The sequence below is a fragment of the Rhodnius prolixus genome, unplaced genomic scaffold (genome assembly GCF_049639745.1).
Source record: "Rhodnius prolixus isolate KJV_2025 unplaced genomic scaffold, Rpr scaffold_12, whole genome shotgun sequence".
In the NCBI taxonomy this organism is placed as follows: domain Eukaryota; kingdom Metazoa; phylum Arthropoda; class Insecta; order Hemiptera; family Reduviidae; genus Rhodnius; species Rhodnius prolixus.
This window is the reverse complement of record NW_027411635.1, coordinates 10797646-10815357: the sequence shown is the minus strand read 5'-3', so window position 1 is coordinate 10815357 and position 17712 is coordinate 10797646. Positions and strand designations below refer to the sequence as shown.

General features: G+C 32.3%; 1 protein-coding gene across 2 annotated transcripts in view; it reads right to left on the bottom strand.

Annotated features, from left to right (window-relative positions):
* LOC141461890 (uncharacterized) overlaps nucleotides 1–14675 on the bottom strand; it is a 102265-nt gene extending 87590 nt beyond the window's left edge. The window contains exons 1-2 of one of the 2 annotated variants that reach the window (XM_074143326.1): nucleotides 14553–14663; nucleotides 14164–14412 (exon numbers count right to left, since the gene is read on the bottom strand). The gene's annotated coding sequence lies outside the window, so the exon portion shown is untranslated. Of the gene's footprint in view, nucleotides 1–14163 lie in introns of both variants that reach the window. The other variant, XM_074143325.1, reaches the window with a different exon arrangement.
* Nucleotides 14676–17712: the final 3037 nt, after the last annotated feature.

The window sequence follows — 17712 nt, the reverse complement described above, 5'->3', positions numbered from 1 at the left end:
TTATTTTTAATTTCTGGAATGAGTTGGAGCAATCTTGTAAAAATTGTTTATTTCAGGAAAAATTATATTAGATGCATACTCGTATGTTAGATTATAATATCGTATAATAAGAAATAAGGAAGGAAACCGTCCCTAGGATAGGGAGAGTTCGAAATAATTATAAAAAAAGGGATCCCCTCTAAGAAGAGCGTTTAAATATAAAGAGAAAAAAAATGGTTAAAAGAGTTATACTAATTTAATAAAAAGCTTTAGAAGTATATATGATCGCATGCCTTGGATCTAAATTCAGGAAACGCCCCTGAAACAGGGGTGCTGAAGACCGTCAGAGGGATTACACATATTCCTTAATACTAGAAAAGATGAAAGTAATATGAAATAAAAATAGAAAAGTTGAAAAGATTTACATGGCCCAAAATTCAACAATGAACAAAGAAATCATTTTAAAATTGAAAAAAATGGGTTTGAACAATGGCAAAGGTACTAAATATTGGGTGGAGAAGTGCATTATTTACTAGCAATTAAATGCTTGCATCAATCAAAATTCTATAACTTTAGACTTGATTAAAATATATTAACAAGTTTGTCCAATTTTTATCATTTAATAGCTACAGGCATTCATCAAAAACTAATTTAATTAGTTTGTAATAAAAATAATTTTTCAGGCATGTGACAAATAAAGTGGTAAATATTCTTCTCTACAAGCGGGTTATACATTGAGCTCAATTTGACATTTTTATTAAAGCTGTCCTTATTTAAAGGACAATAGTACACCTCTTGCCATTATTATCCAATCGATTTGTTTTGAATATAAAATGAAACTAACAATACTGTTAACGAACTGAACGTGTTATTTATTTTATTTTAAACATAGAATGTATCATTGATACAATCTATCAATTTTTAAACAATGCGGTATGTTAGCTTTATTAACAAATACTTTAACCACATAAATTATACTATATATAATTTTTTCTAAAAAATATAAGACAAATAAGAATATAGATTATATCTAATTATAATATGGTTATAATCTAAAATAATTAATTCTAGAGCATAATTTACTTGTCAATTCACAAATTTTGAACTTTCTGCATTAAACAATGTCCAGTAAATTTGGTTAATTTTCTCGCATCAGCCGAAAAATAGGAAATAAAAAACATATTATACTTTGGAGAACGGTACATTGAAAAAATAAAAAAAATATTGTAGATGAATGAGAAGGGATATAAAATAATTAGAGAAAGTGGGTACTGTCTTCTTGATAATGGAGAAGTTTGCAGTCAGAATATAGAGATGATAAACTCTCGTAGCAGACAGAGCAAGAATATTGTGAGATAACTACAGATTTGAATAGTTGTTTACAACAGCAATCTGAAAACGACAAGTCAGCCACAGAAGGAACTTGTCCTGTACAACCTCAATAGAAGTTTTTTTTTAATTTTTATTTTTATGTAATTTGCAAGATGAACTTCAAATTATTAAACTATATTCAAAGATAGGGTAATACGTGAGTTTTTGCGCATGTAACATTATAACGACTTTTGACAAATTCCTAGCATTTCTACAAACAAAACTAACGATTTGCAACGATTTATTTCTGATTCTCTTGATTTTTCTACAAAAAAAAAAAAATTATAGTGGATGGTGGTAGTTTTTCAAACGGCCAATCAACACTTTTACCGAGAGGTTCTTGAAAAACTTCGAAAAAGGGTCATTCGTGTGAGACCAAACATCAAGAATAAATGGGTGTTGCAACACGATAATGCTCCTTGTCACACAGTAATTTCAATAAACAAGTTTTTGACCAGTAAAAACATTCCTGTGGCTCCTCAGCCTCCTTATTCGCCTGACTTGAGTCCTTGTGACTTTTTTCTCTTCCCGAAGTTGAAAAATCACCTCAAGGGACGTGTAGAAAACATTCAAACGGCTGTAACCGACCAGCTGAAGGCTATTCCAGAATCGGAGTTCGAGCACCGCTATGAGGTGTGGAAGAAACGTCTCCAGCGCTGTGTGGCTTCTGAAGGAAGTTATTTTGAAGGTGACAATATAGAATTGTAATTCTTTTTGAATAAAAATTTTTAAAAAAATCAGTCTCTACTTAATTTACAGACTTCGTATGCCTAGCTTAAATGTTTATTAAGTTATCTACAATAGTATTAATTCCATAAACTTCTGATTTTCATCATAAATGGTAGATCTATGTGACTAAATTTATGGACATTTTAAAAAGTATTTTCTCGAATTTAATAATAATGGTTCAAATGGGGTTTGGGTGAAATTTAAAAGGTTTATATTAAGTGTTCACTTTTTTTTTGCTACAGCTGTACAGAAGAACTGTTTTTTAAACACTCTTGGATGGGATTATGTAGTGCTTTTTGATAACAGTCAATCCAAGCTACAGAAAAAAATTAACTTGCTGGAATCGTGCTGAGTTCTGAGGAAACTCAATGTTAATCTTAGCAAGCCGAAAGTGTTTGTTTTTAGTAGTAAGGTAGTCTTGCACATATGACGTTAGCTTATTGTGCCACTAAGCGTTCACTATGTAAATATAATCACAAAAGCAATGGCGAATGTTAAGTTTATTCTGTTAACTCGTAAGACAGTGATCTGATACACGATGTCGGTTTTATTGACGTTGTCCTGTTCAATATGGGGGACTCTTGGTTTGTATTTATCCATCACAGATAGTTATTTTCGGTCTATACTTTTACATTGATGGAAGCAAATGTTATGATAAAATCGATCTGCTTTACAAGGAAATCCAAAACCTTTTGTTTACAAGGAGAAAACCGTGATAATAGCTTAAGCTTCCGTGTACGTTGTTGCAAACAATAAAGCAGAACAACCGGCAATGGTCATAGCGTTGCAATTAGGAGAACCAGCCAAGACACAGCAAAAATAGCGACGCAGAGATTAAAATTAAACTAAACAACATCAGAAACTGCATGTAACTTTCACTCCTAATTGAACGAAATGTGAAATTAGTTAGCGAACAAGCCCACTTCTTAGAATGAACTTCTACATAACCGAGGCTCTTCGTTTACCTACAAAAAAATCAACATAAGACTTTTCATGTCGATTGCGATGATCGGTCGCCTAAAAATTTGGCATGATATCATCCTGTATAGTCCGCTATTTGGTGTTGCGTGGAGTATTCGTCACAAGTAAAAGTTTTTATTTGATTGGTGCAACAACATTTGTGTTCAAAATGTTTTATTGCAATTAAAATTGCAATATATATATACAATATTGATTTTCCCTAACTATGAATAATTAAAGTTTTCATTATTGGTTATCGATTATAGTTTTGATTAGTTTTAGTAATGTTATTTTGTTGTGTAGTATTGCACTTGGCATCGTATAGTTACAGAAATTAGTTTTAATTATTTCCTAAGTTGTAATAGTTTTTGAGGCATATGTAATTTACTCGTAAATCATGGAACTTTTATTAATAATAATAAACATTTTAAAGTCAGGAGTTCTCGCCAGCAGGGTGCCAGCTTGAACTAAATGTAGGCGGGTGGCACTGTAATATTAAATGAGACATACTGGTCGGCAAAGAGACTCTGAAATTAAAGATACTGGACAAGATTCTAAAAGCTAGGAGTCACAAAGCAATCTTTCTTCTGGATGTCGCAAATAAAGTTCATTCTAGAATTTTAGAATAAAAACTAAGTAAAGATTAATTTAATTTTTAATGGGGGTTACTTTTAGCAAGATGAAAATGTCTTTTATATAAGTCTGGTTGCCTTTACGAGATCATTGGCGTATCTGAGCCCCTTACCAAACATGCACATTATAGTCTAAAAGATCACTTTTAAAACAAACCACTGATTCACTTTAGAATCCCATGATGCTAGTTTAATATCTAGCACAAAGAATTCATATTCTTTCAACCGCCAACTGTAGTAAAGAGCTTGCTTTTGTGAACAGACCCAAATTAGAGAATGTAACTCCAACACAACTAAATGCCTTAATTTATACCAGCTCTAAACCATACTTGGTGCGGTTCTTTTTGTGTTGATTGAAGGTAATTAGTGATTCTGACTCCAAGCTGTATGGTTCAGAAAATTATAAAAATGAAAGATGCTTTAGAAAAATAGAAAAAGATAAAGTCAAAACAGGTGAGGAAGGTTAAAATATAAGTTACATTGTGGAGAATGAAATAGAACGTATAAGAAGTTCAAAGAAGGATAGGAAAACCCCAGGTCTAGACAGAATACAAAATGAGGAGTTCAAAGCTGGAGGACGAATAATGATAAAAATATTATTTTAACATATTTAATGAGTAATAGATGTGCAAAAGGATTTCTGTAGTGACTAAAATCAATGTTGATATTGTTATTTAATAAAAGGGACAGGTTAAATATTTAAAAATATCTACCTGTACACTGACTTTCTTCTTTATATGAATTATTTATGTTCGTTATTAAAAATTAAAAAGAATTTATAACTAGATGCATCAGCTAATGAGACTGGATTCAAAATACATTTCTTTACATTAGACTACATCTAAACCATTAAAGTAAAAAAAAAAAAAAGTAAAGTGATCGCCTATTTTTTTTCAGGCAGGCTTTACATCCAACTACCAATTAGGTGTCGTGGACGGAGGCGACTAGCAAACATACTTTACTGTAAATTTCTCAGATTAAACATAAGTTGTGTAAAGAACAAAAAAGTTGATTTTGGGCCAAGTCATTATGTAAGTAATAGTAATTCGATAAAAGTAATACGTAGTATTCTGTAACTAAGATGGTAAAAAATGTTATCTCTAAACAATAACATAAGCAGATCTAAGAGAAGGTACTTAAGTTTGTGCGCCCTGCAACATGGGGGGGTGGGGACATTGAAGATGTGGTCCACTTTGTGGGAATTTGTCCTGTCTTGAGAGAGAATTCTGTTTCAGGTAGCAAGGGAAAGACTGTACCAGTCGGGACGAGGATATTAACCAGCTGAATAGGTTTATAAATATGATGTAAAGGATTGGCGCTTTTCTTATTGGACAATCCAATTATGATCCTTAAATCAGTCAGCATTATATGTGATCCTAACAAAGAAAGTTCTTTGTAAAATATATGTCTATATATCGTATTATCAACATAGAGTAGTAGTTCATTTATATACAGTCGAGCCTCCCATAAAGGACACTCTCACTAGCGACCACCTCCATTTACGGACAGTTTTTGGATTTCCCCGTTTTTACCCCCTATACACTTTCTATATAAAAGAACCTTCGTCTACACTCTACATAGCGACCGCGGACATTGATTTTGGGGAACGGATTAAATGTTTCACCTCCCACCAACGACCACCTTATTATTAAAAGTTCGTTTGACGCGGTGATCAAAATAATTATCCCCTCTCAAGTTTTTGTTTTTTTCTGTTTTTTCCTAAAGTTTCCTATATAAGCTCCATATATCTTGAACCATTTTAATCATTTTTCAATATAACTTTGGACGAACAATATTATTTTTTCCGATGTCTCCCAAACGAAAATGGTTAACTCTAGAAGAGAAAATAAATGTGTTGGAAGATTTTGCAAAAACCAAATCGAGCCATCGTCAACTTGCCGAAAGGTTTGTTCTATTTTTCTAAGAAATTCAATTATTCTGTGAGTTTGCATAATTTCTAACAAAAAGTTAATTATGTACAATTAGGTTTGGAGTTGGAAAAACGCATATTACCAATATTTTGAAGGACCAAGATGGAATCTACGCGTTGAAAAAACAAAACGGCTTGCAAAACAAAATTAGTGATTATTTTTACGATGTTGAGGAGTGATATAGTAAAAGTGCGTCTGTCCATTAAGTTTAGCAAAAATTTAACATTCATAAAGTAATAAAAACAGTTAAATGTGGATAAAAAATGCAATGTAAATTTATATTGCTATTTGTATTTATGATTTTTTTGATGATAATTATCAGAGAAATGTTTTAAATAAAATATTATTTTTTAGTATGATGATAATTTTACCATAAATTATTATTGTTATAAATAAATGTGATGATTATTATAAAAATTGTTATAAAAATTATTAAATAAGTCAATAATATGTAGTTTTTTGATAAATTTTTTGGATAATTAAGAAAAATTGATGCATATCTTATAGCTAAATAATTATGCAATTATGTACGTTTTTAAATCTATTAATAATAAACAATTTTTAAATAGATGTTTGGGGAAAAATACCATATTTTTTCATTATGAAACTTGCCTACACCCCTTCTAACGACCACCTCCAAACAGCGGCCACTTTGCTTTCCCCCGCCAGTGTCCGTTATTGAGAGGTTCGACTTTATATATTAGAAGTGAGGGAAGGGATTAGCTATGTGGTTAGCATACTGGACTCCCACGCGGAGGTCCCGGGTTCGAATCCAGCAGCTGACCCTTAGATTTTCTCTTCCTAGGAGCTTCATACAGCTCACTGTCCGGTGATGGACAGTGTTGTCTGTAACGAGAGAACACTGTCCGGAGGCCGGCAGTGCACTGAAAAAAGCTCCGGGCGCCAATAACCTTAGATGTTGACGCGCCTTAAATCATATATTAAAAATATATTAGAAGTGTATAGTTACTTTTTAATTATGTAGGTACGTGTATATGAAATATTTTGGAATAATAGTTCCACGCTTTGTGTTTATTTTCCCTTTGTATTTCTGTTTTCTGTATTTGTACTTCGGTTGTATTTAGTTAATTTCTTCTTCTGAGTTATGATACAATTAAGATTCGCCGTAAAAACATTGTATACACCATTTTGGTTTTTAGAAGAAGAATCATTATTCTGAAAAATGTCCGCCCAAATTATATTTATGTTTTTTATCTATTAGTATTTTATAAGGCATCACGGTTAGAGGCAAGGCCCGCAAAGCTAATACTAATATAATACTAATACTAATATCGTGGTACTGTGTTCGATTGTATGAAAGGGTCTTAAATATTTTTTATAATCATTGGACGCCCTGGTCGAGAGGTTAGAGACTAGGCCCACAAAGCTAATATGTATTGCGGTACTAGGTTGGATTCTCTGTCTAGGCGTTAAGAGTTTATTTAATGGGTAATAAAAGAATTCATAGTCAAGCACGTTTGTTAGTCACCTACGTTCATGACACCTAATTTACGGACATAAAAACCTTCCTGAAAAATATAGGCATTACTTCGGTCACTTACTTTACTTAGTATTTTATTGACTTTAGCAAACCTTTAAGTAGCTCTAAAATAATATGTTTATTGTTGTTAAACAAAATAAACAGCGTAGGGTTAGATAGACCCTAGCTTGTGGTTTGTGAAGTAAAGATTTTACCTAGTTGTTTTAGGATTAATATCTGTGTTTTATCTGTGCTTATATCATAAAGCATAATCGTATTATGAAACAAAAAAAGAACCGTAATAATTAAGTACAAATGAGAGGTAGTACAAACTGTGGCCAAGATAATAATGCATTTGTTTGGCCACATGACTAATACGTCTAATATTCTAATACTAATATACTAATACGTCTAATATTCTAATACTAATATACTAATACGTCTAATATTCTAATACTAATATACTAATACGTCTAATATTCTAATACTAATATACTAATACGTCTAATATTCTAATACTAATATACTAATAGGTCTAATATTCTAATACTAATATACTAATACGTCTAATATTCTAATACTAATATACTAATACGTCTAATATTCTAATAATATACTAATACGTCTAATATTCTAATACTAATATACTAATACGTCTAATATTCTAATACTAATATACTAATACGTCTAATATTCTAATACTAATATACTAATACGTCTAATATTCTAATACTAATATACTAATACGTCTAATATTCTAATACTAATATACTAATACGTCTAATATTCTAATACACCGTTGAAACGGAGACAATATTTAATCAAATTAATCTAAATCAAAGGAAGGACACATTACCTGGTAGTGCAAAAAATGCAAAAAGTATCGCTGCATAAATTAATTCTAGCATAAAATCTACTGCTTTTTACATGCCCAAAAAATTAAATTTGTTCCATGTGCAAAACAATTTTCAAATAAATATGCACCCAAAGGGTTAATTTAAACCAAGAGAAAATAAAATCAGCAATATATTCAACTCTGTTAAAAAAAAATACGTAATTTTTGATAGTATGATAACAGAAAAATTATTGGGCATTTTTTAAAAATATAATTCAGTTACTGTTATAGTCTTATGAATTATTTAGATCTTCTTTTATCTATTGATTTATTCTTATTATTGATTTTATAATTATTTGGGTCTTACTTAATGAAATTTTAGTTTTATCTAAATTTACATTTAATGTATCAATTGTCTGAGTACTTTTTCAACATTGGTAATTTATTATTGATATCAATAAATAAAACAATAATAAAAGTTAGTTGAGTCATCGGCAAAAAAGCGTTAAGTACTATGTCACAATCAAGAAAACATTAATATACTAGACTGGGCCATTTTCCCTGAAGAACTTCTTTTTTTTTCTTTTTTAGCGCTTTGACAAACATGGCTATTAGCACCCACTATTATTATTATTTGTTGATTTTTTTTGATATTATAAAATATTAAATTAATATTTCTGGAACAATGTTTGAAATAAAACTCTAATTCTAACAAGTGAAAAAAACAAAAAACAATTATAGTCTCCTATATGTACGAGGGTCATTCAATAAGTAACGAGACAAATTATTATTGCTCAAAAACGGTTTATTGAATCAATACAAAACTTTGGTTACTTTTCAACATAGTCCCCAGCAACACTTATACACTTGTCCCATCTTTCTGCTAATTTGTAAATGCCCTTGGCATAAAATTCTTTGGGTTGATCTCGAAGCCACTTTTGCACCTGATTTTTTACCTCTTCATTGGATCGAAAATGTATCCCTCGTAGACCATCTTTAAGGGGTCCAAACAGATGGAAGTCTGATGGAGCGGGGTCGGGGCTGTAGGGGGGATGTGGAAGGATCTCCCATCCCAGTTTCTGAAGTTTTTCTTTCGTCAGCTGTGCTGTATGTGGACGGGCGTTGTCATGAAGCAAAATCACGCCTTCAGTCAAGAGCCCACGGCGTTTCGTTCGAATTGCAGGTCTTATCTTGTTTTCCAGCATGTCACTGTAGTACTGGCTGTTGATTGTTCTTTGGCCTTCAAGAAAATCACAATAAATTGGCCCCTGAAAATCCCAGAATACTGTAAGCATGACTTTACCGGCAGATGGCTGGGTCCTGAATTTTTTCCGAATGGGAGAAGTCGTATGCTTCCACTCAAGGCTCTGTCATTTTGACTCTGGCTCATAGTGGTGGATCCATGTTTCATCACACGTTACAATTCTTTTGAAAAAACCTTCTCCTTCAGTCGAATATCGATTTTTCAACTGTTGACTGATTTGAAGCCGGGTTTCTTTGTGAGCGTCCGTGAGTTGTCTGTGCACCCATCTCGCACAGGTTTTCTTGTACTGCAGCTTGTTGTGAATAATGTTATGGACAGTTCCTACACTCGCGTTTACTTTTTCACTTATCAGTTCAACGGTGATACGCCTATTGTCCCGAATTAACGCGTCAATCCGAGATTCGAGAGAGGAAGTCCCAACTTCGATCGGTCGTCCACTGCGTTGCTCGTCAGAAACTTTTGTACGGCCACTTTGAAACTGTTCTACCCATTTGTAACGTTCGAACGATTCAAACAATTGTCTCCGTACACTTTTAACATTCTTTTGTGGATTTTACTACCTTTCTCACCATCCGCGACTAAAAATCTGATCACGGCACGTTGTTCTTCCACGGTGCAATTCTCGAGCGGACTCGCCATCGTTAACTGAGTAAATTTGAAGTTATGTTTACAAAATATAATTGAACAGCTGATCAGATGTCATCGCAAGGTTGCCAACTTTATGTCCTGAAAGTTTCGTACGGATCAATTTAGCTGTTTTTGAGCAGTATTAATTTGTCTCGTTACTTATTGAATGACCCTCGTATATTTTATTACTCATTTAATTGATAAAAGAAAAGTAAATAATAAATAAAAAAAATAGATAGTTTAAACAAAAAAAAAAATTGATACTATATTTCTCGCATCGCGGACTACAAATTAAACATTTGGCAAAACATCTGTCAAAAAGATATATTCTGCAATTAAAGAAAAAAAATGTATGATTACTTTAATTGAAAATGTGTTTCGAAAATGTTATAGCGAGATAAGTCAATCTAAAATAATGAAACGCGAAAATTTCGAAAATAGAATAGGAAATAAAAGTGGCATAAATTTTCGTTCAACCGAAAATTTGTTTTAAATGAATCTTTAAATATAATTAAGTTCAAGTAGTTTTACGACATGACATTTACCTTCTTACTCTTACTTTGTACTTCAAATTTTGGTATGCTAGTCTTTTACAAGCAGAATATCAAGTAAAATGTGTTTTTAGTAAGTTTAATAAGATTGAGAACCAACTTTTTACTAATCTTTATAGAAAGCAATAAAAATTAATTTTAGTGCTCTAATAATACTTAAATAGAACTAATAACTTTTATTTGATACTTTCTTTGGCCACAGAGATTTAGAGTTGGTCACATAATTACTGAGAAGGGTTGTTTAAACATGACGCAGGCCTTCTTCCCCCCGCGCGGAGTTTTATTATGGCCAACTTATATAATAAAAGCAGCAGCAGAAGGAAGGAATGGTATACGATTGAATACAGTTAGCGAGTATTAAATGATGTAATACGCCGGAGAACTGTCGGTTGGATCAATGGAACATAGCGGGCGACACCATAATCCATTCTTAATGTGCGGCCGACTGAAAAATCGTCGTTGCTTAAAATTGTACAACTCGGCCTTGTGACTCGAATTTTCGCCTCCAGCTTTACTCATACCACTTCCTTTTTTTGCCTGCTATTTCTCAACTTCTAAACTAAAAAATGTTTCCTCAAACATAGATTTCTTTACTTTTTGTTTTTGTAACCAACTATTCACTTCATTATTATTTACCCCTAATCAGGGTAAAACAAATCTGGTTTAATCTCTTACAGAAGTTTAAGTAATTGAACTTTTTCAATATAACACATCCTTATAATAAAATTATACTGTTGATTGGTAGCGTCACAACCATGTCAATTAAAATTGGCGCCCGGGGCAAATCATTGATTTAGTGTCCTAACTAAGTTCTAGTAACATTAAGAAAATTATTTATTACAAATTAATCTCAATATCGATGGAACTATACTTGTTTTTATAAAACATTTATAGTGTTGAACGGTTTAGGCGGGGTACCAAGGATTTTCAGGTTCCCTTAGCCCACCAGAAAGAAAACAAATCAAACTTTTATACGTTTGCGTACCCTCCTTGGGACTTGATACCGAATTTAGCGATAATACGCAATTTCCTAACAGTATAAACCACTATACAGAATAAATATTTCTTTGAAACTGCTTCAACCATATTAAACTAAATTTGAGAATCTGTTAAATTTCTAATAATTTTTTTTTTAAGACTGAAGTAAAAAATGAGAACTTATTAATTAAGCACACAATAGTGAACATTTTCAATCACTATTGTTAGTCACTAGCTATTGAAATTTTGAATTTCCTTTACTAAATTTAGAACAATAATGAATGGCCTCAGTGATTGCACAAAACAAAAACTTTAAGTACAAGTTTGTCTACCTACATTTAACCTTCTTGTAATTTACTTACTGTTCATTATTTTTGGTGACTGAATAATAACATAGTTTCAATAGCATGAAAAATTAATGCCAGTTTCAGTCATTATAAACTTTATTATGCCGAGCTTTCGACCTAGGGACTAGGTCATCTTCAGGGCTAATTTACAATATACGGTTTTACATCATTAGAGGGTTTGGTGTGTCTTCTGTCTTGTCTGTTCATGGACTGAATGTGATAGATCTGTGTATGATTGTGTTTGGTCAAGTCCCTAGGTCGAAAGCTCGGCATAATAAAGTTTATAATGACTGAAACTGGCATTAATTTTTCATCCTATTGTTATTTACTATTTTTTTAGTCACTGAAAAATTATAACTGCTTTCTTTACAGCTTATTTACAAATTCTTAACTTATTTACGACGATATACATATTGGCCCGCAAGCATCACCTACTCATGCTGTTAGTTCGTCCCTTCATCTGAAAGGTGGTCTAGTTCTATTTCTTTTCTGTCTTGTGGTGGGAATTACAGCCTAACGGATCTTCGCTTGTTGTTGCCATAATGTGCACTCCTTTTTGGATGCATTAGTCCTGATTTTTTTTCCAAGGCTACGGTGTTTTTTTTTGGAATTTTGGTTATCTTAAGCTCCAGAATGCTTCTTAACATTTTGATATGCGTGGATTGTATCAGCTGGTCAAGAGAGAATCAACAAAAAATTGTAGAAGAACCTCTGTTTGTGAGCAACAATGTGATTCAAAAAGAAACATCTTTTGCTTTTAAATCGTACGAATAATTTCTTTTTAAATAATGTACTTTCCCCAAAACCAAAATTTCTTCCAGGCTAAATTTATCCAGTATTTCACAGCGATTTTTGACAGTATTTTTATCTAAGTAATTATTTGTAATCTTCCACATATTCTATAATAGTGTTTTTCTACCGCAAATCTGACTGGCTATAGTCTACAATTTCTCAGAACACGTTAAACACTCACAGCAATTTATAAAAGCAACTTTTGTCGGGTTAAGCAGAATGTAAAACATTTATTTTCAGGTCATAAAGTCAAAAATCCAAAATTTACAACATTCACGAAACGTTATCTATAAAAGTCGCATTACTGGATTGAAATATTTTTCTACAAATTTGCAAATACTAGCGATGTTATACAATATGTACATTGTACTGAAATGTCAATTTTGTAGAGGGTAGCTAAATTGCAGTTCCTGCAGAGCACCTGCTCCCACAATCCCTATTTTCCTTGTAAAATGCTCTAAATAAAAATGATAGTCACTGGAAGTCGCTGAATAGTAAAAAAAAATTGAAGTAAATCATTAAAGCTGTTTGCAAGAAAAATTTTGTTAAACTGAAAAATTTGTTTTAGTAAAGTCATTCTTCCTGTAGAGCGGATTCGGGCCGGAACTACAGAATCGAAACGACAAAAAATTCCCATAACAGAATATCTAATTAGAAGTTTGACTTTATTTAGAGAAATGAAAGAATTAATCATGCTGATTGATTCCTTTAAACAATAAATTTTAATTACTAATTAAATTAATCCTATTGTAATAGTATACTAATACTACACTAATTGAATCCTCTTCTAATACTATAAGAGTGATAAAATTATGCTTTACATTAGAGGCCACTTCCCTGCCACAAAGTTCGCTTAATGAAATCTCCCTGATTAAGTGTTTCAAATAATAGTTCAACAACTAAATGTGTGCCATTTAACACAAGAAGGTTAATAAATATCTTTGTAGACTTTTCCGATATATTTTTTAAAAAAAGAAAAAGTTCTATAAATTAGTTAAGTTTAAGCTACTTAATTAAGATTTTAAGCTTTTTTACTTAGTTAAGCTATTAAGCTACTTAGTATAAGAGATTCTGATCACTAAGTTACAATAGGGGTACTCAATTGTAACGGAAAAGTTTTAGCATTCACAGATTTTTGATTTTCAAACCATTTTTTCACGCTGCTGAATTAAAAAAAAAAAAATCTTGGAATCAGAAGACCTTAAATGTGTAATTCGAGGGAAGACTCTTTTATAAAAATTGACACATCTTTTTACTTCCATTAAACGAAATTAATTTTTTTCTACAAAAACACATCAAATTAAAAAAAAAAAAAGAACAGTAAGAATAAAAAAGTGGTTTAGTAAAAAAAAAAAAAAGTCACAATCTGGACAAAGTTGATTGAGCAGGATTTAAAATCATGCACACAGTAACAAAACTATAGTAAGTAAAAATGTAATGTAGCCTAGAGTGATTATTGAATACACTAGCTTGTTGCAGACAACAGGTTGCGAGCTGCAAGCAACAATGTTCGCTTCACATTCTATATTCAACAAGTTGAAAAAAAAAGAGAAATTTTTTTTAAAACTGTTATTTTTGGTTCATTTAACCAAAATAAATAAATAAACAATTCTTTAATCTTGAAATATTTAAAATTCAGCATGCTTTAAATTTTGAAAAAAAATAAATTAAAAAGTAGATGTCTTACCTTTATTTATTTTTATTTTTAATTTTTAATACTCGATTTTTAACTTTTTTTACTCATCAATTCCATGATGTTTACAATTTTCCCAAATAAATTTAAGAAATAATTTTGCACTATAATCAAAATTTTTAGAGAAAAATTATGGGAGCACTTAGGTATACCCCACAAAAATTCGCCTCCAATAATTCTCCCAAAGAAAAGGGTATCAAAGGTAGTACTCAGTCAAATTGCAAAAAAATAAATGGTTTCTCTCTAAAAAAAATTAAATAATAAAAAAATAAAATATAATTAAAAAATCAAAAAAAATAATTATATTTTTAGGGGTTAAATTTTTTATTATTCTATTTATTTATTTTCAGAATAATTAAAATAAAAGAAATGAAAACTAAAACCTCTAAGCCCCAAAAAGTAAACACCCTCTGAATTGTGTTAAACTCTAGCGAATTTCATTTTACTCTTAAAGACTTCCGAGGTGTACTGGGCCTATGTAAAAAAACCAAACTAACACACCGTACTGGCGACTCAGAATCCGCTACAGGCACGCACGCGCAAAACTGCCACTGCTTGAAGCAGATAGCGCACCCAGTTATTTTCTATCCATGTTTCTTGTATTGTAGTACCCCTAAATGTACAGATGTTAGTTCCTGTACGAGTACATTGTGCTGGCAAAAAAGAAATCCTGGTATTAATATTAAATAGGTGGCTGTACGTTTTGCTATCTTGGAGCTTATTAAAGGCAAGGTTGTTGTTACCTTATAATATAGGTAGTATAGATGTGCTTTGAATTGCCTTGAGGCAACATTTGAGGTCCATAAAAATTAAACAGATCTCTTATCAGTACAATGAATTGACGGGGTAAAAGTAGAAGCTATATTGGAAAAACTCCCTTAATAATAACCTGATTTGGAGAGTTTTAGAGACAAAATTAGAGAACCGTTGAAAATAAACAGTTTTCAAATAGGTACGAACTATCTTGGAACAGTTTAAAGACAAGATTGGAGATGCTCTTGTAAAACCATATAAATCACAGATCCCGTATGAATTGACTAGGGTTTCCCTGTAAAATAATAAAGTAATACCTTTTTCTTCAGACAGCTTTCCGTCTGACTGTCAAGTGTCGCGGACGGTAGCGCAAAAGTAACATATTTTATGGTAAATATCTCGTCAGCCCAAGGTTGAAACTGGCAATCTAAGGGCACGGTTGCTGGTAGTGGCGTCGGGTTTTCTATATTATAAAGGTTGTCAAATCTGTAGTTGATATCAATTAGATTTCGAGGCAAGGCTGCAATTCTTCTTGATATTTATTTGCGATAGAAATATTCATTGTACTAGTAATACTCTCTTTAAAGCCTTGCCTGTTCTTCCTTAAATGATAAATAAGTTGTACATTGGCAAGCTGCCCTCCTTGCTCACGTTTCTCTTTTCATTTCCGTGACTTTGATGGTGTCACTAAGAGCTAGCAGAGACTAGTAGTGTCAGATTTATAGTCTGGAAACATTGCTACGTATTTGTTCCTCCAGTGGTCATTGGGCATTTCGTATTGTATTTAATATGCTCTCGGACCTCAGTTACGAAAACATGGCGACTGTTCTGAAAACAACTCTCCATCAAAGACCCTTAGACCTTTCTTTACTAGCGGGATAAATTATGTTAAGACCAGGCCTAGTGCCCATGTCAACTTAATCTGACCTCAGGTCTTCTTAAAAACACAATACACATCTCTTTACACTATAGAGTATGAACCCAGGATCTATGAAATTTAGCGGCAAGATTGGAGATCCCCAAATTTAGTTGATAGATCAGTACAATGGACTGTCTTGGGGCTCCTTAGAAAGTTTTTTTTCCTTATTATCTCCAGATGATAGTGCTGTTCATTGTACTGACTTGGGGCAAAGTTGTTGTTTCACTTAATATTAAATATATGGTTTATCTATTCATTTTATTCTGCTAACTTAAAGTGGACTACTCTGTGCATTGCATTGGCAAGGTTTGGCTGCAAGTTTTTAGTGCTGTTACTAAACCTTCAGCCAACATGGAAAGCATTGAACACTAATAAATAAAGTATCAGGATTATAGAAAATGGTTTTAGTTACTGTCCACTTTGTGAACAGCGCTACCCTAGAACTCACAGCTACAGTTATCACCTTGTTTTATTGAGAGTAATATTGAAAGATTTTATTATAATCGGCCGAAACGTGACTAAAAGGCGGTTCAAATACAATCCCTTCATAAAACGATGTGGGCATCATTCGATCGACTTAAGCCCGAAAACCTGATTATTCAAGAGGATCTACGTAGCAGAAAGTGGCGTTACTCAATCCAGTAGGACCTACGACCCGAAGGAACATTTTCTCACCGCTAATTTCTAGGATCTAAACCTACTATTTGCGGGAAGGCAAGTAAAAACAGATCTTACTCATGAGATGCTTAATTGAGGCTTAAACTTGTCAAATAAGTCTAAAGTTGGCAGCCGCTAAAGTTGAATTTTAACGACCATTAAAGGTGCTGAGCTGGGAGTGCGTGCACACAATCTTAGCCACAACATAGTAGCATAAAATTGCCTATGCACTTTCATTCCTTTCAAAACAAGATTTACTTGGGATACGAAGCTGCGGGACGGAGTAATTTTCATTTTTTTCTTTTTTCTATGGATCTATCCATATATATAAAAGCAAAGGTTCTTCAGAACATTTTGGAGATCTTCTATTGCTGGCAACGGAAATTTTCAACCCGATTGAACACCATCCTAGGCTATATCAACATTTTCATTTCCTTTGATTAACTACATTAACCGTATCCTGCCTACCTCATTTTCCAAACTAATCGCTATTGCTGAAGTAGTAGCATCTATTAATAGATCACTTAGTTATTTTCTCACATCCTCTAGTGACTTTCTTGATGTGGTATTTCCAATTTAGCTTTTGGTCCTTTTTTTTTTAGTTTTTAACACAGGTTTTCCTCAGTCTTCTTTAAGAAACACTCCTTTTCTTTTTTACGAGGAAGGATATTTTCCAGTCAAGTGTATAAGCGTTCTAGCTGAGTAGAGTAGGGTACACTGTAGTTAAATGTACCATGACTAAAATGGATGAAGCCTTGGATGAAGTTGGAGTTCCAACACACAAATCTTTCTCACTGTGCTTTCTCACTGACCTTTCATCCTGGCTTAGTCGCCAGAGTAAGCCTCATGGAAATGTACAAAATTTGATTATGACTTATTAGTTAAGACATAACCAATTCTTATGGCTAAATTAGAAGATTTAATTAATCGTGCTATGTCCCATTTAAACAAAGTCATAAGAATAAAGAATTGGCAATGACTATATTTTGCCCAACACTTCTTTGGAGTAAATATACAAAAGTCATTCATGAGTACCCGAGTTATTTTTTAAAGGAAACTTTTTGAGCTTTTCCTTGACATAGCCTTAGTCTAAGTATTTTGCATGCAAAGATACCTGGTGTTGTAAGCGCTAAGAATTAGTAGCTCGAGACGGGTTCCAGATGTAAGCTAAAGAAATCCATTTGGTTTGGTTATTTAATAAACCCAAACTGTGG